This window comes from Octopus bimaculoides, chromosome 16, assembly GCF_046866305.1.
Source record: "Octopus bimaculoides isolate indiv1 chromosome 16, ASM4686630v1, whole genome shotgun sequence".
Taxonomy (NCBI): Eukaryota; Metazoa; Mollusca; class Cephalopoda; order Octopoda; family Octopodidae; genus Octopus; species Octopus bimaculoides.
In genome coordinates, this window is record NC_142943.1 from 10172714 (window position 1) to 10197939 (window position 25226).

General features: G+C 39.0%; 1 protein-coding gene across 5 annotated transcripts in view; it reads right to left on the reverse strand.

Moving 5' to 3' along the window:
* Positions 1 to 19097, reverse strand: part of LOC106881175 (unconventional myosin-XV) — a 329895-nt gene extending 310798 nt beyond the window's left edge. For 4 of the 5 annotated variants that reach the window (XM_089364116.1, XM_052973941.2, XM_052973940.2 and 1 more), the window contains exon 1: positions 18232 to 19097. The gene's annotated coding sequence lies outside the window, so the exon portion shown is untranslated. The remainder of the gene's footprint in view (positions 1 to 18231) is intronic. The other variant, XM_052973939.2, reaches the window with a different exon arrangement.
* Between the last annotated feature and the right edge of the window lie 6129 nt (positions 19098 to 25226).

The window sequence follows — 25226 nt, forward strand, 5'->3', positions numbered from 1 at the left end:
GTGGAGGGTAGGACCCTTGTTAATACAAATTGACCAAAAAGGCCACATTAGCACCTCCAAGAAGCACCAGTGTTTGTATAAAAAGAAACCACACCTCCACCAACGGCGATGGTCAAATGAAGTGCAAATGAAAGAAACCTAACCAAGGGCTGATGGGAAATTGGAAGGAACAGCAGAAAAGGGGAAAAAGATACAAACTGAACGAAGACCCCCATTCCACACCCACTCAACTCCTGCCCGAGCCCACTTCGTCCCACCCTTCCCTTTCAGGCCCCAAATCTCACCCTGCCTCACCTGACATTAACAGAATGAACACATGCATACAGGAGCCCCAAATTCCCCAGCTCCCAAGCTGTGAAGAAAAAAGAGCATAGTGCTTTACAATGCACAGAATGGCAAATTGCTTCAAAAGGTGAACAGCTGGACGAAACGAATAGAAGTAGTTACTTCAGGCTGTAAAGAGGTGCCCCCACGCTATAAGTGTGTTATAGTGGACAATATACATAGTGGGACTGAAAGACTATGGAAGCAATGGGTTGCACTGGCAGAAAAGAATTGACACCAGGTATCAGCCAATGGTGGTGAGTCAAAGATCTTATGAATGATTATAGACATTTTTAAAAGTTATAAGTGAAACAAGGTAAATGGAGTCGCCCGGATGTAGGGATGAGCAGCTTCATTTCATTTTATCCAATTCATTCATTTTGATCCGTTTGTGCCCCCACTTTGTTTTTGTCTTGGTGCTCTATATTCACTCCTTGTGGGTAATAAAAAAAATCATGGATTACATACTGAAGAGACAAGGAATTATGGGACCTCTATCTACACACAGCCATTACAGATTCTTACAAAAGGGTTTTACCATGGATTTATATTTTCAAAATTTTTAGCCAAAATTTTTGCCAATACATCTATACCAATAACTTTCTAAACACCTTTATCATTCGATTTTAAATAGCATCTATATCATTCGATTTACTACACTGAAATTCATCCTTTTATCTGACGAGTGGATATACTTCCTAATAATGGATATCAACTTAGGATTTCATTTTGAATGATAGTATATTCACGAATCAATCGTAAGATCTCTCAAATCTAAATAATAGTTATACTTTAAACATTTATTAATACAATATTGTTTATATTATGGAGGTATCTGATTTTTTATATAATTTTTCCTACTTTTAGATATTTCTCAAAAAATGAAATCTAGTACACTTTATTCTCAGAAGATATATTTTTGGGTGATCAGATGAAAAACTTTATAAACAGAATTAAATGGAAGGCTCACTACCACAATAATCATAATACTAACATCATGGAAGATACTGACTACATAAGAAACGTCAAATCTAAACAGGAACCTCCCAATAATAGAACTCTACATGACTTCGAGGAGAAAATAGGGAATATGGTGAAAAATATCAAATTTAAGAAGTACTCTGACAGACACAACAAGCACCTCAGTAACTTTGCTAGAAAAATTGATAAAGAACCAGGATGGAATTCTAGTTCAAACTGATAAGACCAGGAACTTAGACTTTACACACTATTTAAATAATATCAACAATCTCCAGAAACATCATGTCCCGATGTATCCAAGAAAAACAATTAAAGACCATAAAGAATTTTTATTCTAACCCTCAAGTAAGGCTGATCTGCCCTAGCAAGTCAGACAGGCAGACTTAGTAAATTATTAAATATATAGATAAATCAAATAGGTTAGGTAATCTTAAACTCTAGAATTGCACCCGTGACACTATCAAATGGTTTAATAATATTCAAGATGAAAATAGATGTCAATTCCTTCAAAATGATATAGAAAATTATTATTTACCTATCAATGAAGTGGTTCTAAATAAGGCCCCATCATATGCCCTGAGAAAAGTAAATATGTTATTCGAAGAAGTTATAGTATTGGCCGCTAGGACATCTATCATAAAATATAAAAATTATGGGCAAGAAAAGACAAGAGATTGTTTTGATATACCCATGGGCGCCCCTAATTCTGCCTAAGTTACCGATCTTGTTGAATTATATCTCATCTGAACTATAGAGATAGAATTTATGAATATCGAGGGCGGTCTTTATAGGGATGACCTACTACTTATAACTAGGAACTGTACTAGTAGGTCTTTAGAATGCCTTAAGAAATTGTAAAAGTTCTTTAAGAATTTTGACGTAGGTATATCTATAGAGAATAAACACTATGTTGAAAATTACCTAGACGTCAACCTTAAACTTCTAATAAAATCCATCCATCCATTCCATAAGTTAAATGAAAATTTAACGTATATTAGTTCTCTCAGTAACCATCCTAGATCAGTTAAAGAAGCCTTAACAGATAATATAGGCAAAATAATATCTATGCTATCATCTGATTATGACAGACATGCCCCATATTATAAGGCAGTTAAAGAAGCAGGATATAACTAATAAAATTCTTTAATTATTACGAAGGCCTTAATAATACGAGTAATCCTAATACTCACACTAACAGCAAAAATATCAATAAAAGACAATAGGAAACTAGATAAAGTTTTAAATATTTAATGATTACATTAATAACTGTAGTAGCTATGAGAATATGATCAATAATAAATATAATACTTTATACATTATAATTAAGGAAACACTAAAAATTGTAAAGTTGTCTTAAAAAGGACAACATTTATTCTAATATATTTTCCACTAAAACCATGGTCAATACAACGATCACACACTACACCGTGGTCATAATGATTATATACTACACACCTTCCTTTCAAGCACTGTTGTAAACAACGATCACACACTACATCGTGGTCATTACGACGATCACACACTACACCGTGGTCATTAAGACGATCACACACTACATCGTGGTCATTATAACGATCATATACTACACATCTTTTCAAGCACTGTTGTAAAGAGCGATTACACACTACACCGTGGTCATTACAACGATCACACACTACATCGTGGTCATTATAACGATCACAAACTACATCGTGGTCATTATAACGATCATATACTACACATCTTCCTTTCAAGCATTGTTGTAAAGAGCGATTACACACTACACCGTGGTCATTACAACGATCACACACTACATTGTGGTCATTATAACGATCACACACTCCATCGTGGTCATTATAACGATCACACACTACATCGTGGTCATTATAACGATCACACACTACATCGTGGTCATTATAACGATCACACACTACATCGTGGTCATTATAACGATCACACACTACATCGTGGTCATTATAACGATCATATACTACACATCTCCCTTTCAAACTGCTGTAAACAGAAGTGAGCTAGAATGTTACAGAGTTTAAGGCCAATCTGTACCCAAGCAGCTTTACTCTGCATGCTTTAGCTTTGTTACTATGGCTACAGTATGGATACTTATTGATCAGACCACGTACAACAGTATATAAACTGTACAATGAATTACAAGTTCTGAGTGTGACCAAGGATGGTGGTGGCTCAACCGTCTGCTGTACGTTGCTTTCAGTCAGGATGTCACAGCAGATATTCTGACCCTCATACCATCACTCCTTTGTTCAAATCATTGGTACAAGATCCACATACTTTCTAATCACTATGCCAGCACCATTGTTTCTGCCCACCCCATCTTATCCCATATGTATTCATGGTTACATTGTACCACTTAGTTCACTATCATCACCCCTACCATCCTCTGTCATGATCCTGTGTCAATGTCCCTACATTTATTCCTTCTGCAACCTCCACACACCCTGGGCTTGTCATTGCTATCCTCTACATGATTTGTTACCTCCCTGATGTTGCCTCAATATATATGTTGCCTTGAATATATATATGCACCTATCTTAGAACACCATCTACCATCCTCCCCTATCACATTTCCTTTAATCACTACCATTCATGCTTCTCTATAAAGAGACTGTAAAACATGTAGAAATATTTGGTTGTGATGACCCTCTAATCAGGGATGGTGTCATGAAAATTGCACCTAGTACACCAAAGTTAATGGTGCTAGAAAGGATATCAAGCCATAGAAACCAAGCCAAAATAGAAAATATAAGGAGGTCTATCTGACCAACCAAATATAAGTCACTGGCTGGGGCAATTTGTCCAACCCATACCAGCATAGAAAAATGTAAAATGTAATTATATTAATAAGTACCCTCACTCACACACTAATAAGCATTATCTTGCCATTAAAAATGGCTTACAATTACCTCATTTCTGGTGAGTTTCTGAAGAAGGTGAAGAGTGCTTGTGGAAACAAGAGCTCGTGCAAGACTTACCAGTGGAAGCAGAGATGGTAGATCGTAAATGAGACATGAAGACTACACTATTACCAAAGTCCCTTCAAGAAAGAATGGCACTATGTGCAAATCTGTGAAAGATCAGGAAGGCAGAACAACCAGAAGTGAAACAGAACAGAGCAAGTATTGGCTGGAGAACGTCTATCTTGAATGGAATACCTGAGGATGATACATTGGATATCCCTCCAACTGAAGAGTTGTTACTAGGGAACACGAGTCCACTTACAAAGGCTGAGATCAGCAAAGCCATTGCATCTCTCAGGAATAGTAAAGCTCTGGGTGCAGGCATTATCACAGTAGAGGCACAGCTGCTGATATGCTGCATCCACTACAACAAAAACCTTGGCATCAAGAACAAATCCCCTCAGAATGGAAAAAGGGATACCTGTTTAACCTAAGAAACCATCTACAACAACTGGCAGGGAATCATACTATCAGCCCAGTATTTGCCACAAATTTGAACAATATACCCCAGACCTTTGAAGCATGATTATCTCTGGAATAATATTACAATTAGCCATCATTAAAGTCATCAGCAACTGTTTCAAAAAGTCAGTACTTGACCAATTTTATGCAAATCATCCAAGAATGGAGGTTTTAACAAGATGCCACATTTATTGGCCAAGACTTGACAAAGAACTCAGAATTACCTATTAATATAAGCACCATGGTCTAGAGCAGTGCTACTCAAAGTGGTGGTCCACAGACCGGTGCCAGTCCGTGAGCCATCAACTTCCAGTATGCAGTGAGTTTCCAGGAAAAAAATACAAAATGCTTATGTAATATTGTATTATTTGTTTACAAAAATAAGATACAAAAAATTTGTCAACTTATATTGCTTCCGGTATAAATTAATATTACTAATAAATATTACCGGTCCCTGTCACATTGGGGGGGGGGGGGGAACTGCTTATAAGCCACAGTTTGAGAAATACTGGTCTAGAGTAGATTTTGCAGGACCTCATAGGGCAACTACTTTATTATGGTTGAAATATTATCTAAATGGCTGGAGGTCATCATTATGAGTCAAACTACAAATTTAGCCACTTTACAAAAGGTTCGTCAAGTTCTTTCAAGTTTTAGTATTTGATAATGGTCCATAGTTCACCCTAGTATTCACAAAATTTAAGAAAAATGGTATCAATCATAAGAGCTCCATATTTGTCCTCTACCCAATAAGCTAGATTTGTGAATTACCCTTTAGCGTTCATTACACAAAACTGAAGGGAGTGATAAGATATAAGAAAATTTGCAACTAATGAATTACAGAACATTAAATGCTGCTGCACCTGGGGCAAGTCACCAGCAGAAATGCTTCAGAGAAAAGTCCATAGTGTCTTAGATATGAAACCCAGAAATGTAAAATCATTTGAAATTAACTAAGTATACCAAGGTACAGGTGGGAAGGTCTAGTATATGTACTTGAGACTCGACCAGGTCATCCCAAGTGGCAAATGATGCTGTGTTGAAGGCAGTCAGACATGTGGGCAACAGGATGCTGTGTGCTGAAAGCAGCCAGGCATGTGGGCAACAGGATGCTGTGCGCTGAAAACAGCCAGACATGTGAGCAACAATGTGTTGAAAACAGCCAGACATGTGGGTAACAGGATGCTGTGTTGAAAGTAGCCACATGTGTGGGCAGCAAAACACTTGACAACTTCAGTCTGCTCATACCAACCACAACACGTTTTCCTGGTCAAGAACACCACACGTGTTTGACAAGCTCCCTTCTCTCCTAGCTTGACATTGTGTGACTTGCCTCTTCCCCAAGCGGAAAGCCATACTGAAAGGGGGAAACAATGTGTCATGAGAGGAAACTCAGAAAAGCAACAGTACCAGAGACAGTACCAGCAGTGGTACAACTACTGGGAGAAGTGTAAACTCCAAGGGGAGTATTTTGAAGGTAAATATACAAAATTGTTTTTCTTTACACCCAAATGTCAGACATTTTGAGTGCATTTTGTACAGTAGTGTCATTCAAAGTGAAAGGAAAACGGTTTCTGAAGACATTTGTTGTCCATTATAACAATTCAAGTTTGTTAACTTCGTTGTTTATCTTTTATAGCATTTATTTCAGTCATTGGACAGTGAACTTGAAAAGTTTAGTCCAATAAAAAAAAATTTAAAAAGTACCAGGGTCAATTTAAGTGCTGCCAAACTGCCAAGTTACAAGGATACAAACAAACCAACACTACCTGTCAAGCAACAGTGGTGGTTGGGGGAGACACAAAGACAGACAGACAGGCTTCCACAGTTTCTGTTAACTAATTTCAACCCACAGAGGTATTGGAAGGCCAGAAGCTACAGAGGACACTTGGCCAAAGTGCTACACGGTGGGATCAAACCTGAAAGCAAATAGTTACAAGGCAAGCTTCTTAAGCATACAGTCATATTTCTCAAACAAGAGAAAACAAGATATCATGTATAGTTCATTCAGTTAACCTCAACATGTAATTAAATTTTGTGACAAACAGCAAATAACACCTCGCTATTAACTATTCACAAATTGTTTTACAGTTTCTTCTTACAACCTTCTTTATGACTATGATGTGATAGCACTTTAATTTACTATTGGATTTAAACTGTGCTCATACCTAAACTTTGTTGACTGAGCAACAAAGACTCACTGCCTAAATTCATCTTCCTTACAATCCTCAGACAAATGCATATTGTATCAACTTTATCACATTAACCTGGTGACTAGGACTGGTTTTAAGCCAATTATACAGATTTGTTCAAATTTGGCCGTGTCAAGAGAAGGCTCATGTAAATGCTTCAGCAGAGGATGCTACGATGAATTTGTAGTGTATCATTGAGAAGAGGACAGTGGTGGTGAGGACCTACTCTAGGTCGCTTGATGCCATCACCTTCTTCGACAAGGAAAGAGATTATTGAAGAGCTGGCAAAATGTTTGCCAGCAAAGAATTACTTTATATCCAGGGGTGTCAAATATGTAATGGTGTGGTTGCTATTTGACACCCCTAAGGAAGCTTGCAATTGCACAAAGCAGCCCCTGGTGGGGGAAAAGATATTGTTCCTCCCACAGTGTGGCAAGAAAGTAACAAGGGCTTGGGTTTGCAGTTTGCTGCCTGGAGTCAGGCTATATTAGGAAGAACTGCCTCCGGGACCGAGGTAAGGCCCTAGAGCAGGAAAAATAAAAGTGCCCTCCGCTCCCTCATAGGAGGGAGATACGGGAGTCATGGAGGTGGCTGCCTCCACGAAAAAGAGAAAGTGGAAGAAGGTGAGCAACAATGGTTGCTCACCGAAGGATCCACAGGTTGTGGGAGGGGTGGACCTTCTGGAAAAAAAGTGGATGGGACATGGTCAGCAAATAATAATACACCGGCGGCATGTCCTGATGCTTCAACGGTGGGAATGGTGCCACCGATTAAGGAGATTAAGGCCCCCCCCCCCCCACCGGTGAGTGGGATAGTGATTGCATAGTCTTCTACCACAGGGAAGGGGTCATGGAGTATTATCTGGATAGTACATGGGGCCGCAAACATTCGGAATTCGGGTGCCTGGACTATCCCGAGTTGCCTCTGCAGGTGTAGGCGAAGGTTTTAAGTAACAGAGAACTGTTTGAAATATTGGCCTCCTTCAGAAAGGAGGAATCCGAATTCTTTTCTATAGGCCTCAACTTGTTGCGGCAGGCTTGCCTGCGGTCGGCAAGAAAATTACTCGGGGAAGATAAGAGGCTTAAGTGCCTTCTTTGATTCAATTTTGATGTAATTTAAATTGTAATTTGAATTGTAAAGAACAGTGATTTCAAGGGGCTTTCAGTCGGTGGGTGCCAAATACCCCTCCCATTTATAACATTTGTATGTTTTCATCCCATTAATATATTTGTCCAGCCCGCATTGCTTTTGTGTGATGCCCCAGTGGCGAATATCTATTAAATAATGAAGTATAAAATATCAACTTCAGAACCCATCTCCTTGCTGACAATTCTCTAATAGGGCCCCTGCACTTCCTAACACCAACCCTGCTGATGGCACTATTTCTGGTCATTTCATACCATTTAATTACTAAGAAATTTTTTGCCCTTTTATATTTCATAAAATTATTTAGCACTTGTGTTATATAAATATTTCCAAAACCATGACAAAGATACAAAGTAAAATATTTTCTCTGAAACTGTACCAGTTATGAATATGGCAGCTGTGTGAAGCCAGTGGTATATATGGCAGTTAACAGGTTAATATTGTAATAGTAACTCTTCATACTGTAACAGTTACCTAATATATAATGCAGAAACATGAACATTGATGAAAATTGACAAAAAAGCTTTTGAAATATGGACATATAGAAGAATGTTAATATCTTAGTCAAAGCAAAACTAAATACTACACTGAGCAAGATTACTCAGCTTTTTGAAAACAAAAGCTAAAATATTTTAGTCACACACAAAGACTAATAGGAAAGATAAATGGAAAATTCCCAAGAGGAAGACCTAGAACAAACTGGTTTGATAACACCAAGGACTGGTCTAAACTACCATGCAGTGAATGTAAGAATGGCAGAGAAAAGATCCAAATGGCAATCCATGGTATTCAAGCTGCTGAGAGCCGATGACACCAAATGAAGTTACCCTTGAGTGAATCTTCAATAAACAGCAGAACAATCTTTTGCAGCTTCCAGTTATAATCATGAAAAAAAAAAAAAAAAAAAATCAGGTAATATCTTATGTTAGTCTTACACAGCATTACCAGCCATTATACTGTTCAGGCTGAAAAAACCTGTATGTAATGGAGAGGAACACAAAGAATCAACCATTATCTACAAATGATTATGAATGTATAATGCTTTCACTAACTGTTTTAGGGGCCTATGTAGTTGTAAGCAGCTTGATTTAGGTGCCTATATAGTAAGCAGTGTATGTTGGGCTCTCATTATTTGACCCATTGGCACATTGAGAATGTGCCAAGTGAAAGGAGAAACAGCTGCACCAGCAGTCAGTTGGTACTCATTTTTAGCTGAGAAGTCTACAGGAACATGAAGTGCCTTGCTCAAGGGCACAATGTACTTCCTGGTCTGGAAACTGAATCCATGATGCTAAGATCATTAGTTGAACAAACTAATTACACAGCAGTGTAGCTTCATTAGAGATTCAACTATTTAAGACATTCTGACCAGATCCCTCGTGAACTCTTCATTGAATTTGTAACAGGAAATTCAAAGTTATCTGGAAGTTAGAGACCTGCAGAAATTTAAGTGATCTTGGCACCCTCTCAATGCCCTGTCTGAAACTGCAGAAAATACTAGTAAACTCTGTAAGCAATGATCATGATGCTGTCATGAAGAAATCAACCTACATAGAAAGTTGCCAATTTTGTGTTGGCCTCCGGCATGAAACCTTGCAACAAAGGGTGAAAATGGTGACATTATTTCATGACCGTTAAAAAAGCCACAACATTTTCATTTACAACTCTTGCTATGATAAAGGCTATGAAAAATGCCCTTGCAAAAGCTATTATATACTGTTGGGAATTTTCCAGTTTCCCTTCTTTCTCTATAGACTTTCCTGTTTCTGATAGAGCTTTGCTCAATATGTTCACCCTTCCTTCACCAAATGTCAAATATATTTCTTGCACATATCCTCACGTTTGTTTTTTAATTCTTTATTTGAATTGACTTTTTACTGCATGCTTACATGACCAGCCCCATCCAGTTGGAGTACCGAATTCTTGGATTTCTCTCTCCCATTGGATTACAGAGCCCACAACCTACGAGACCTTTTGGCCCACAGCTTCTTCCCTAACCCAACCTCCCAAAACAGCTTGTTCCCCTGCTCCCACTCATGCCGCTGCATTTGCCCAAAATTCTCCAACATCACCCTCTTCACAGGCCCCTATCATATCACCGACTCCTTCACCTGCACTTCTAGCAACATCTACTGCATTTCCTGCTCTGTCCTCTATACATCGGTCAAATGGGATGCCACTAGGTTGACCGGTTCGCAGAACACTGAGACAGGCACGGCAATGACATCCTGGTCTCGCACCATTTCTGCTCTACCGGTCACTCTTTACAACACCAATGTGTTTGGATTGTCCTTGTATAGGGGCCCATCCAGACTCCAGTCTTCGCCGTGAGCAAGGATTAATCTCTTTGTTCCTTTGCACCACATGGGTTCAACTCTCCTCCCCTCTCTACCTGGATTACCACTAGATCTACCGATTCTACTTTCACTGGATTTTTTTGCTGATATCTCGAGATCTAGCAAGCTTTTGCCATTTTGCTCGACATGTGGTTTCCATCAATGCTGAGCTTGCCTTGGAATACCTGCATTACCATTTTACAGATATATCACTCCGATCAAAATTCCAACCAATACTATTCTCAACTAAGGGTTGCACATCAGCTGTGTTAACCCCCTCAAAAGGTGCTCACCATGCACTGCATGCTTCACACCAGATAATGAATCATCGCTCAGTGACAGCTCAATCCTTTCTCCATTGAGTGAGCTTTTCTTAGTCTTTTGTTCATGACTATCTGATAGACTGTTACATTTAAAATTGAAAGAACAAAATATTTTATGGTCCCTTGGTTTGGTTCTGTTTCTTTCTCAACCAACTTTTTTGCAATACTGATTTGGAACTAATTCCTACTTAATCTTGCTTTTCTCTACTTGAGAGAATATGTAAGAAAGAACCAAAATGGTTTCTTGATGTTGGTAGTATAGATACAAAAATAGCAAATAATACTTGGCATCATGGTTGCTGCTTCTCATTACCATTTCTTCCTAAACTGTTATCCTTCAAAGATTGTTGATATGTATTGCAAATGGCTGATATCTCAATTCATTTTGGATTGCAAGTAGTTTGCATCCTTCACATGCACGTGTCAGTGTTTTCCTTTCACTGAATGGTGTCAGGACATCGGTGTGCAGCATCGTGAATTGTTGAACTATTGAAGCGCAACTATAAGGTAAGGCATTTGTTTTTTGGGATTCAGTGGGGGTTTGTTGTTTATTTTTTCAAACAAACAATCCCTACTGGATTCTGGGCATTTGTCTGCCTGTAGTTGTGCTAAGTGTCTCACTTAGCTGTGAGAAGGGTGTTGTTTTGGGGGCATATCCCACCTCCAAAAACAGAAAATTTTTTTCACCAATTTTTGGTGAAATTTGTGGTGCTGTGTTCCTGTATTACAATCTCTTTCGTGGGGCCTGTTGGTTATGATCTGCTGGGACTCAGTGGGTAGACTCACTGTGATGCACCTTAGGATGATGTCCGGTTTGTTGGAACCCGCTGTTTTTTACTCGGCAGATGGATGCACCATCAGGTAGACCCGGTATATTATGATCCTCTGGGACTCAGTGGGTAGACTCACTTACTGTGATGCACCTTGTGGTGATGTCCAGTTTGTTGGAACCCACTTTTTTTTTACCCGGTTGATGGATGCACTGCCAGGCTTCACCCTTATGGACACTACCTTGGCATGGTGAAAGAGCTTACGTCCGTGTGGGGTTGCATGCTGGATGGATCATGTATCATGCCAGATATATGCCTCCACATAGGACAAACTAAACATGTCCATTGTTTCCCCAAAGCGGTACCAATTTTTTGGTGGGGACCATGTAGTGCATGGGTGATCCTGATCTGGGAGGTGCAGGCCTTCCTGCTCGGGGTGGTGGGCTACCGTTAGTCTGCCGTCTAGTTGTCCCATGTTGTCTATTTATAGATCGACCCGTCTATATCAGCTGTCATGGGGGTGTAGTACTATGGAGTTCCCAGCCAGACAGATAGTCATTCACTGATTCATTCGATGTATTATATGGGGGTTCCTCATGTTTTATATAGGAGGGTCTTTGATAGGTTATCGTGTTTGATTGGTCGGTTCCTCGGTTTGTTCAGTTGGGTCCTTGTACAGGAGGGTCCTGTTTTTAGGATTTGGTGAACGTCATCGTGCCCGGTTGGCAATGCCTGGCGTCTTGTGGCTCGTGCTGGTAGTTATTTAGAGACTTGGTGTGATGTGAAAGCTTGCTACCATGGGGAGGGTAGCTATGCTTGCTACTACGGGGCGAGTGGCCACACCACTAGGGTGACTGAGAGTCATGACCCTCTCGTTTCGGTGGAGCCCGGTGAGTTATGACCTGCTTTTGATGCAGGTGGATGCACCGCCGGGATCTGCCTGCACGCTTATATGGCGTTTGGTGCAGTAATCCTCTGTTACGTTTGGGTGGATGCACAATAGGACTTGGCTGAAATCTACTGCTAGCATTGGGTGTATGCATTGCCAGGTAGAACCTACCGTGGCCTGCATTTCTGAGTCTAGTCGGTTGGTCGGAGGGCATTCTAGTCGGCTGGGGTGATGGTGGTCTGTCTCTCTGGTAGGGTTTAGCTTTGCGCCTCCCGTAAGTTTAACTTCATCGTTTTAGCCATGTACTCATGGAAACTGCCACCCTAGTAATATGAGTAACAATAAAATATACATATGGCAGCCAGGCGCCGTAAATCTGGTGGCCTGTGGGTCTAGGCCCACAGGTCAGGCTGATCATGATACACAAACATGCTTTGCCGGAGAGTTACCTTCCCCTGTTGTGGACAATGGACCATCTCCGCAGCAAGGTACAGTCAGTGGTCCAACTGGTTTCAGCTGGAACAGCGGCGGGAATGTTAATAAGCTCCTGTCACTGATATACGAAAGAAAGAGAGAGGGACTGTTTAGGTTAGTCTACCCTACTCATACGCTAGTAGTGAAGGGATCTCAACTTTCAGAAGATCTTCCTCAGGATCCCCTCCATGACAACCATTCTCATTTTAGAAGTGGACCGAGAGGTGGAAAGTGGGATATTACATCCCACTCCTGCAGGAAGTGAATTTCCGCTTCCCATCCCCTGCGGATCGTGCTCTATTGCCTGTCTGCTATGTCCTCAGCGTTTCTCTTCTCCCAGTCATTGGGGAGTACATTTAGAATGTAGACATGGAATAAAGCCAGTCAATAAATGCAGTAGGTGTGATAGGGAAAGCGGACACCTCCACTCGATGAGGTGCCACGCCAGTAAGTGCAATGCTCATTTTCATGCCCCAAGTCCGACTAGGTTTCCTTTTAAATGTGACCACTGCAGCCATTCTTTTTTGACCGCTGTAGGATGATCTCAGCACGAGCGCCATAAGCATCCTTTGGTTGCGAATGTGCTTGAAACGTGCCTGAAACTATGCCATATAAAGAACTGTCCTCAGGATCAGAGTAGGGTCCTGGAGCAGATGGTTGAAGAAGCGCCCCCCCCCTTCCTCATTCAGAGAGAGAGAGATGGAGACTGTAGAGGAGGAGGAAGCCTCCTCGAAAAAGGGAGGAAAAAGGAAGAAGGTGGGTAACAATTGCTGCCCACCAAGGGATCCCAAAAAGGAGACTGAAACTGTAGAGGGAACGAAAATCTTCCAGACAAAACAGAACTCCATGCTCCATGGTAAAAACAAAAGGAAAACGGAGCATTGCCAGCAGTTACTAATACACTGCTGGCATGTTCCAAAACCCCATCGGTGGGAATTGTGCCATTGACAGTGGAAATTGGCCTCACTATGTGGAGGAGGAATCTTTAGTCTTCTTCCACAAGGGACGGGCAGTACATAAAGTTTATGCAAAAGTTTGCCAAAGGTCAGAGGAGAGGGGTTCTGACCTGCACTCGGGATCCCGATTGGCCTCCGCAGGTAGCTGTGGAGGTCGTGTAGGAGACTAATCTCTGCAAGGTGACAAACTCCTTCACTGAAGATACGTTTCGCTTCCTGCTGAAGCACCCTGACCTAGCACCGTTGAGGTGCTTGTATGAGGCATTGAGCCTGGTCGGCTATCAGCAGGTAAGAAAATAATGGTAGAACAAAGTTAAGAGGTTTAAGTGCCTTGTATTGAAAGGGTGTATAACCCATTTAAAAAAAATATTATAGGCTTAGAGCCTCATTTTTAAGGACCTTGCATCCAAAATGAACAGAAGAGGTTTATAACCTCAATTAGATGTATAAAGAACAATGTTTTGGGAAGCAGCGACTGGCAGGTGTCATCTGCCTTCCCTCACCAATTTCATCTATTCATTTTTCATTCATTCCATCCTGTGTTTTGTCTAGCCCACAGCTACTTCTGTGTATGGCATTTATGGCCAATTTTATGAAATAAAGTAGCCATTCCTAATAGCCAGCAGTGGATTAAAGATTTAATCAAATGCTTTGTAGTTCCTAGGGAAATGGTGGTGGGGAACTAATTTTACAAAATTGTCACTAGACCATCCTGCTCCCATGCCAAGTGAACACAGCCTCTCTGCATTTCCCAGTAGTAACCATTGACAGAGTCTATCAATGGACCCAGAATTGTCAGTCTTTGCAGTGGAACCAAAAGCCTTAAAGTTTCATTTACTCAACTATCTCCACTTAAGTAGGGATGTAGTTCCAGTTTGTGCAATATATTTTTGAAAGTAGTATAAACGCAAGATGTAAATTTGGTGTCTTTTCATTTAAGACTGAAAATGGCCCCAAATATGTATTAGGGGCCAAATTGAATTATTGTAGGTGATAGAAAATCTTCACATATTAACCCATAGAGGGGAGAAGCTATATCATGTAAATTAATGATACACAACATTCACACAAAAAATCCCACAAAAAGAAAGGGAGAAAAATGGGTATCATTGGTTTCTGTGATGAATATGGTTTTAATCTCAATGTAGCAAAGCTTAAACTCATTCGAGTGATGTGATAAAATATTTGACAAAATAACTATGAAATAAGATGGTTAGAAAGAAGTCATTCATTTTAAAGGGTGTGACAAGACTGGTTGTGTGTGACATGCATGCCTTTTACTCTCAAAGGCTAAATATCTTCATGAGTGGAACAAACCTTCAAGTTATCTCTTTGGATTTTTAGAAACCAGAACAGGATTTTTTTCTGAAGACTTGTGCAACAACATAATGAAATTTACATTTCATGAACGAATTGCCCAGCTCCTATGTAGTCACATGAGTTGCTAGAAATAACCTAAATGTCTCTCAAATTACACCTTATAGCTTTTAAAAGGAAAATCCCATTGGACAATGTAGTCTTAATGGTAAAGATAAAATAGGGTAGTGAAGATTAGATCACAAGTTACTTAAGACCAACCGGTTGGAGCCCCAATTACTGAGTTTTGGAGTCCATCTTTCAATCCAGAATAGCTAACCTTGAACAACTTAAAATTGTGATAACTGAAGCCCACCAAAATTTTTCTTTTTTTATATTTAGAATTATTTGTTGATTCCTAAGTTATAATTTTTCAGAGTTAGTCCCTCTTACAGATTCTTATCTCTCCAATGCTTTGATGACCAAATCTTCTAAAAACTAATGACGGGTTAAAAAAAAAAAAAAAAATGGCAGACTCCCCAAAGACTCATGATCAAGCAGCTTTGCTTAAGCAGTCCGAGGGCCTAAGTTTGCACAAGTGTTCATCTATCTCTTCCCTTTGAAAGTAAGCCCACTGTTCAACTAACATGCTCATCAAAATCCGACCTTAGAAGAATAAGTAAATTTATTATTGATATGATGAACCCCAGAGTAAAGAGTAATGTCAATTTACCACTTTAGAATAGTATGGGTGACATCACATGGTTCTGTTCATTAGATAGTGAAAGGAAAACGTTATACAAGTAATTGATACAAGTAATTATCAATCTACATCACAGAAGTTGTTGGATAAAGCAAATTGCCTTTACTCAAAGATTTAATATCATCCCATTGAAGAAAGACATAACTGACAGGTAAGCATCGATATCCTTTAGGGATAAGAGCTGGACACGAAATGACCAAGATAATTTTGATGCAACAATGAGGTCTTTGGACGTCTCAAATTATAGACTTGGTTGGCTTATTCCTGCTTTCAAAAATAAAGTTCCTTAACATTAAAGGAGGGTTTTTGCAGGGACGATGAATTATTCACATTAACTGGCTCCCCTTTACAAGTTGTGGATAGGGCTAGAAAAGCTTTGTAATGCTTTCGAATATTATATCTAACTAGCATTCCTTAAAATTTATCAAAGGTAGTAAACTTCTTGGACGTTACCTTAAATCTCAAGAATGGTTTGTTCTCTTATAATAAACTGAATAAAACAATACAGTACATTAATACTAATGTCATATAACCAGTTATAAATGGTGTAATAAGAATATCAAATCTTTCAGCTAATGAAAACATTTTTAATAACCACCCATCATTGTATAACACAGCACTTAGTGGTTTCCACAAGAACATTTATATAAGAAATACAATATTTAAAAGTAAACTCTTTCCAGGCTTAAGTTAAATATTGACATTCCATCAGTAAATGAGCCTGTTGAACAATGGATTTCCCATATAGATATTATAATTTTATAACAGATTCAGTAACAGGCAGTTAGGAACAATTCCACAAGAAAGTAGGAAATAATTATTTGGTTCACCCCTCCCTTTTCCCTTCAAGTTGAGAATCTCCAAATTATTCTTTAAGATCATTGAAAAAAAGTTTCCTACAGGTCTACAGACCATCTTTAACAAATCTAGTTAAAGCTGTCGTATTCAACATCACCTAATTTAGGCTCCGTCATTGCAGCTAATAGACTTAAACTTAATACAAAGGAATCTATGGAACAATCAGGTGTAGTAATCTGAATCCCCCCCTACCCAAAAGACTTATAAATGCCAATCCCCAAAATCTTATACCTTCTATATATACATATATCACCATCCTAATGTGGTCGATGCCAGCCCCCTCTGGCCCATGTCAGTGGAATGCAAAAAGCACCCACTACACTCCGGAGTGGTTGGCATTAGGAAACACACACACACACCTTATCTATCCCCACACACACACACACACACACTATCTATTCCTATATATATATATATGTGTGTGTGTGTGTAGGAATGTGTATATATATATATATGTATACATGCACTTTATATCCATGTATATTTTAATTTGCAACTGCTCTGGTGGACATTAAGTGTTACAGGAAAATCCTAACTTATGAAAGAAAAATATCCCGTTAGACAACAAGCAGACATCTGTTACTAACGGTGACAACAGGACACTATCGATTAATGGGAAATATAACAATACCTAGGACTTACATTAACTGAATGACATTTAAAACAGTGGTAGTGGTGGGACTAAAAATTTAGCATTATTTATAAATTAGAAGATTGCTTTTATACACGAGGTGAAGAATTAAACACCAAGATGTGGAACATTGATCGTCAAAAATTTAATAGCTTAATTTTAGTTTTGTAAATAGCTTAAAGTATAAAGAGCAATATCTGCGACACTAAGATTTCCGAATTTGAGGTGGGTGGGAAGCAGAATTTTTGCTTCAATCAACGACCTGGGCTAAATGTTTGTTAATGAATGATGTCGGCTGAAAGGTATCATCCGCAAGCCACAGGTGGTGGTTTAAAATTGGGGACGGATGATTTAACAATGGTATTTATTTAGCGGTTCATGGGACAAATGCACACAATTAGATAATTAAAGTTGTACTTTGTCGGAGTTAGGAAATTCAAGATGTAAGAAGGTGGGTGGAAAACATTATCACGATGGAGTTTATGTTCTTATAACAGAAAATGGTTGTCTTAGACACGAGATCTTTGACTGCAAGGAAAGCGCTGTCCATTAGTATTCATATGTATGTAATTAGAAAATTAATACACACTGTATCATAGCTGTCGAAACAAAGGAACCTTAAACAGTCGCTAGAAACCGCAGTTAAATTTCCAATTCCTTTCACGCGAAATGAAGAAAATTCGGTGCTTTAAATATCCCCTAGAAAAGGAATACCTTTACACGGACAAACTGACCTAGGGTTAAACAGTGTCAAGTGAATGACTAACTTCAAAAAGTTATAAGCAAAACACTAGTTTGTAAGACGAGTTAAATAAAATATATACACAGACATGCATGTATGTATGTATAATGTCTCACCTGCATATATAGCTGTAGCGGTTTAATAGGTAAGCTGCTATTCACACGTGTTTGTCAGTCAGCAAAATACAGCCATAGTCTCGAGGGAGGACAGACAACGATGATAGTTATATATATTAACAGCAGTCTAGCAGCCGCTTCTTAACGACGACTCGGCTTACCTCCACAAATTTCACTGCTGTTAATGAACAAGTCCCGTTGGTGTAGGTGCTGCTTGTGACCTTGGTGGTTGGTTGGCCGGGTGGTGGCCGTTTGAAATGCAGGAGATAATTCAGATAGTGGTGATAGTGCTGACAGTGGTGGCGAGGGCGGTCAGATGGGTTGGCTTATATTGTTTTTACTTGAGTCATCCACGATAGAAATTGTCACAGATTTAAAACCAGTTAACGAAAACAGGCGAAGATACAAAAATGAGTGATGGAAAGTATAAGTAGTCTAGTTAGATAAGGAAGCTATGACAAAGTCGTGAGTTGAAGATCTAAAAGTACTGAAATATTTTTAAATAATGAAAACAAATGTGAAAAGACTAAGAAAGTAAGAAAGAAGGGACGAAATGAGTTCGGTAGGAATAGGTTTCCGTAGAAACGGACGACATTTGTCGTTGTCTGCAGTGTCGAAAGGAATGCAGACGACACAGACGTATGTTGTGACGGGATTTTCATTGTTCACTTAAAAACCAAAAAATTGAATAAACATTTCACTGAAAATAGCAACGAACTATTTCTTTAATATTATCCCTGTTCTCCGTTTACAAACTACCCTGAAAGTTTTCCCTTCCCTTGCGAGGAAGGGGGCAAACAAGAATGTAAAAGTTTTAAGCGATCAAGTTTGTATTATTTAACTCCCGGTCTGTTCAGTTGTTTGTTGATAAGAAACCATGACAACTAATCAATATCAGTAAACATGCTAAGCGTCAGCTAGACACTATCCACCGAGCCTGCGATGTTGATAGGTTTCGGTCACGTGAGCAATAACATCGAGCTTGTTAGAGATATCGGAAATGAAGTGGTTCATTATTTTAAGGGTCTGTGTCACAGGCCTAAATGAGATTAGCATCTATCGTTCATAGAATCTGTACTGGCATATGTGGGAGACTGGTATGTAGCGGACTTGATCAAGCAAAACTTCAGAGATTGCCATGATTATATGCAAGGCTCTTTACTCGACAGAAACTTAATTTTGAAGCAAGGCCTAAACCAAACAATCCTTTAGTCCTGGAACCTGTAGGATTCCTTAAAACCAGTGGAACGCTCGATATGAATACTTTGCTTCTGAGATAGAAATAGGTATCATATAGAGGGCTACAGTAAGTAATTCTTCACATTGTAAATGCTGCGGTGACGATGGCTACAACATGTGAAGAAATATCGCCAATTGAAAGCATTTTTCAAGTCACAGAAGGAGACGTTTATAGGGGCTGATCCCCTTACTGTGATTTTAATTTCTTCGGCGTTTCCCTTGAGCGAAATGTCAAATGAGAATTCCAAGGATGCATGAGGGGTATTCTAGCGTCTTTACGACTGTTTGAGGTAATGCTCAGAGTGTCGGATTCGAAATAAAATTCTTAAATACCCTATATGCTGGTGTATAATACGACTGGGTGTACAAGACGGTCACCAGGATTTCCATTCAAAAAGTAGGGTTTGAGCTATACTTATGTAAGACAACCTCAAATTTTCGTGGAAAATAGCTCGAGCTCCGAAGACGCAGGGTTTCCTAGATATAAGGGTTGGGTGAGCTGTACCTTCCCCAGTGACCCCTGACACCTCTGCATTTGTGTTTCAATAGCATTTTAACTAAGCTTCAATCAGTAAACTTTGCATGCAACAATTCTGTAGTCTTGTTCACGAGAAACATGCCATATTTCTCTCTAAGATTGCTTATTGGTAAATCTAATACTAGCTTGGCTGTCTTCAGAAACTAATTACAAACAAACCTAAAGGATTCTGGTGCAAATTTAACATTGCAGGGAAACAGTTTAAAATGGGAATTAACTGAGTGTTTTACCAAAATGATGTGTTTGTATATACTGTAACACTGCCAAAGTGTCAAGAGAAAATGGACAAACCTTTCATGGCGATAACATTTTTGTCAAATCACAGGAGTTTCTAGGTTTGTGTCTTAGGACCTACGATGCTGAATCGTTAAAACGACTAATGATTAATAGCTTAAACCATCCTACTGTAAGTTGAACTGTTTCAAGGACTTGCCAACCCAATCACTGCAGGCGTTTTATTACTGCCTTTGCAGAAAAATGCAATAGATACGTTTAAGGGAAGACAAAACTGATAGAAATATCTAAACCCTACAAGGGTAAAGAAACTGAAGATTTAACGTGTTTTCCACCCTTTTATATGGCTGCGAAACCTGACACCTGAAGACCTGCCACAGAAAGAAACTGAACGATTTTGACTAGATGTCTGGGAAAAAAAATCTAGACAAAGAAGGAATTTATCAACAACAAGGTGGTCAAAAGAACAGACCAATGCTCAGTGTCCATCCCTATTTACAAGTGTCGACTGAATTAGGTGGGACTTGTTGTAAAACCACCGACGAACAGGCTTGTCAACGAAGTCCTTAAGAGGAACCCTCAAGGTCAACTATAAGATGAGCTGGCACCAGACAATCGATAGGAACCTTAGTGATCCTTACATGGATTCTACTTAAATTCTCGTCATGCTCCACTTCGCCTAATGAAATGGAAAGCAGAGAGAGAACGACCTCAAAATCCCACATCCGATTACTTTTCTAAAAGGAAAAGGGAATCCTTATTGGCTATTGACCAACTCGAGCCGAAATGATTTCGGATAACATTTCAGACGGTGACTAGAGCACGCAGATAAATTCGTTGCACCATTTAGGCTACAGCACTACATCTGGTCTGTATAGAGCTTATATGAGCACGGTGGTAAGAAACGAATGAGAGCTGAACTGTTAAAAGTCTTCGTAGAAGAAACCCCGCTCAGGCATTTCGTCCCTTAACTTCTAAGGGGCTAGGCCGCATTCAGGTCATGACTCCTGGGTGTCCTGTTGACACTTAGCCACTTGGTAATCGGAGACTTGTGTATTTAAATTGCCTAGAGATTCCGTATAGTTATAACTTCTCTCCGTTGACTCAGCTGATGACAGATACTGCTGGAGTAAATATTGAAAAGACATCGAAAGCAAGAATATTTCCAAATCAGTTTTTTCTGCCTCTATGCCTCATTGTCCTGCTGCAGAATCGAAACTAGATCGCTAAATAGCAGTTTAATCACGGCTTAGCAAATCATTTCATGTAAATGGCCGATTAACTGACCAAACATCGAACCATCATGCCATTCGACCTTCTATAACCTAACGTAGCTTATAAATTTTCAGTGCTAATTTCAGAATGTTGAAGCTGTTACAGGGATAACTCTATTCTCATTCACCAGCCGTGGGCAGATACAGAATGTCGAACAGTTTCAATAACTCCATATTCCTGTTTCCATTCTCCAGTCGAGCAGATTTGCCGTCATGAATTTAACAGATTTCTCCAGTTGTGACAGCGTAATCAGAGAGCTATTAGAATCGACTATTTTGTCAGACAACAGAGTTTGTTTCCCCAGTGTGTGTAAATAATTGGTTATACTTTCCGTTGAAAAACTAACATAGAAAATACGATGTGCAGTGGTAAAGTTTGTTTGTTGTTCATTTACACGCAGCCAGCAACCTCTATAGATGAACAACCTCCCATACAACAGTCCTAAACCAAATAGAACATCCGTAGATATGTGATCGAATGTAGCGACTTTGGCTTAGTTACCAGCCTCAAGAAGACCAACATCGTGGGTCAGGCTACATCGGACATCCCAAACATACATATTGGAGACAACAGACTACAGGAGGTGGAGAAGTTTATCTTGGCTCTACCGTCACCTACAACATATACCTTGATGCCAAGCTCAATATACGCATTGGCAAGGCACTCGAATGATTCTTTCGGCTCGCCGCTTTATGCTTTCCCTAATAATTTTGAAATGGTTTTAAAAGGTATTTTTCTAATTGCAGATGGTTTAACTGGTGCAGTCAGTTCAAGATAACCGGTTTCTCACTCAAGAAAATATTTCATTCTCAGTGCCAGGTATCGGCTATCATAAACAGCTAAATCATGTTAGTATAAAATACGAAGTGAAATATATTTTTCATCAAGGGTGAAGATAATATTTCGAGGCCGAGATTGACAGATCGATTTCTTGCAATACATTTCATCAACCCTGGAAGAATGAACGCAAAGTTGACGAGATATGAACTCAAGATTACGAGACAAATGACAGTTCCAACTCCACTGTGAAAACGGGTAGATATCTAACAAAGTTATTGCCTGTGAAAACCGATGAAATATGAATATTATATTTTAATTATCAGCTTGACTAAGAAAGTTAAACGGATTCGTTAAATTATTTAACCGACCTAATATAACCGGTTTAATTAAAACAAAAGCTTCGTCACTCCCGGATAAGCTGAGAGTAAAACGAATAAGAAAGCCTAAAATGAGGTAAACAGGAAAAGTATCAGAAAATTTTGAGGCTGATTCACACGCCACAAAAGCAAAAGAGACACTACAGTGAGAAAGTTACTATTTGCAATTAACGTTGACTAATTTGTTTCGTAATTAAAAATACCTGTAATAAAAACTTGTTGGGAACTAAGATGCGGAAATTAGGTTTTTAGAAATGACGCGAAACATCTTGAAATCTACCAATAATTCATGAACCGTATCAAATTGGATCATATAGATCTAGCAACGTGTGACTATCTCAACATTTAATATATTAACGTATTGTAATATATTTAATAGCTGGTCAGGTTTTCTTAAATATCGCCATTACTAATTAGAAAAGTTTCCCTAAAATATAACTTCAGACGGTGGAAAGCTTTTTCAAACATCAGATGGAAAATGTACTCCCACGATAAATACCATTAAGACACACAAACCAAGATCGGACTAAAATCTTGAAAATCGCCTCCTTACTTCTTACAACCATTTGGAGGCAACCCATTTCATATAAAGTATCTGCATTAACCCGCATCTAGAACTTTAAGTTCCGTCAAAAACTATGATCAGTTATTCGTAAGCTCTGATACGACCCAAAATCTAGAGATAAGTATACAACATGCCCTTTTCTGATACGGTGTCCAGTTATAAAAGGTCTTGTCACGAAATCCTAAACAATACCAATGAGGCAGCTAATGACTTATGTACCCCACTAGAAATTGATAGAATGGGCACCATCAAAGCCTACTGAACCCCTTTTACTTCAGGAAAAAAATTACAGCAACATTTCAACATTAAATCAATTTATTCAAATCTAATATGGGGATAATTAGCAAAACGACGTTGAATTCTACTCTACCATCTAAGGACAAATCACGCTGCCATTATAGAGCAACTAAAATTGTCAGTTTGTATTTATAACCGGACAAAAATTATTACATCCAATTCGTCATTTGTGATTACCACTGTAAAGTACTAATTTCTCGTGATTGGCATCGAATTAGACACCTCGTCTACATCTCTCCCATCAAAGGGAAATCTTACTATTAGTCTGAAAATATTTATTTTATAATAATGGTTTCAAATTTTAGCACAAGCCCTGAAATTTCGGGAGAAAGGATAAATCAATTTCATCGACCCTAATGTTCAGCTGGTACATATTTCATCGACCCCTAAAGAATTTAAAGGCAAAGTCGACCCCGAACAAATTCGGACGAAATGCCGCTAAGCATTTTGCCCAGCATGCTTACGACTGCTAGCTCACCGTCTTATAATAATGGTTTCAAACATTAGTTCAAGGCCAGCCATTTCGGGGGAGGGGGTTAGTCGATTCCATCGACTCCAGTGTTCAAACTGGTACTTATTTTATAGACCTTAAGAAGATGGAAGGCAAAAATCAACCCCGGTGGAATCTGAACTCAGAACCTAGCGACAGACCAAATATCACTATTTCGCCCGGCTTGCTAACGATTCTGTCAGTTCATCGGGAAGGCGGTGAAGAAGCACAGCAACGAACGCTTCGAGGTTACTATAGTGTAGGAATGACCTGGTTAAAATTAGCGACCTAGGGGCTTTATACATGACTCGAATTTTCATCGGATTACAACGAGACGATGGATTGCAATTGAGGAACACCCACCCCACCGTCAATCCATAGATTCAGTAAATACTGCTTTATATATACATACATATATAATACATACACAAAAAAACTATATATATATATACACACACACACACAGACACAAAAAAAGAACAAGAACTTTTCCCTCCATTCCTCACCCTCTCTTCCTATCCTATATATCTCTTCACCCTACACATTCAATACTATAAGAAGCATTCTCTCAAGGTGAAATCAAAATTTGATGACCCTACAAGACTAGGTGAAAGCGCTAATTTATAAAACATGTGACATGAATAAAAATCTGTAAATATACAACCATCCAGACATCTGAGTACCTGATTATTATTTATTCTCATATATAATTCCTGTACATCACCTCCAAACCTTCCAATATAATATATGTATATATATATATATACTGGTTTCAAATTTTGGGATGAAGCTAATCGATTACATCGATCCCAGTGCTCGATTGGTCCTTATTTTAAGGACTCCAAAAGGATGAAAGGCAAAGCTGACCCCGGTAGTATTTGAATTCCGAGCGTGAAGATGGACGGAATGCCGCCAAGCAACTTACCCGGCATGCTAATGATTTATCCGTTGAAATTTAGTCCAAAGAAACTAGCTTTCTTTATCTAACTAATCATCTTAGAATATAGTTAGGAACGTTTCCCGAAGAAACTCAGACAAACAAACACTGCTACCCCTTATGCCCAGGCAAGAGAGAAAGAAAGCCGATATTCCAAGTGGGCACATCGTCAAAAGAACCAGTTTTCCGAAAATTATTCCAAACCATTCCTTGAAGTAAAATCAATCGCTTTGATCAAATTCGTATGTCTTTATCCGAAAATT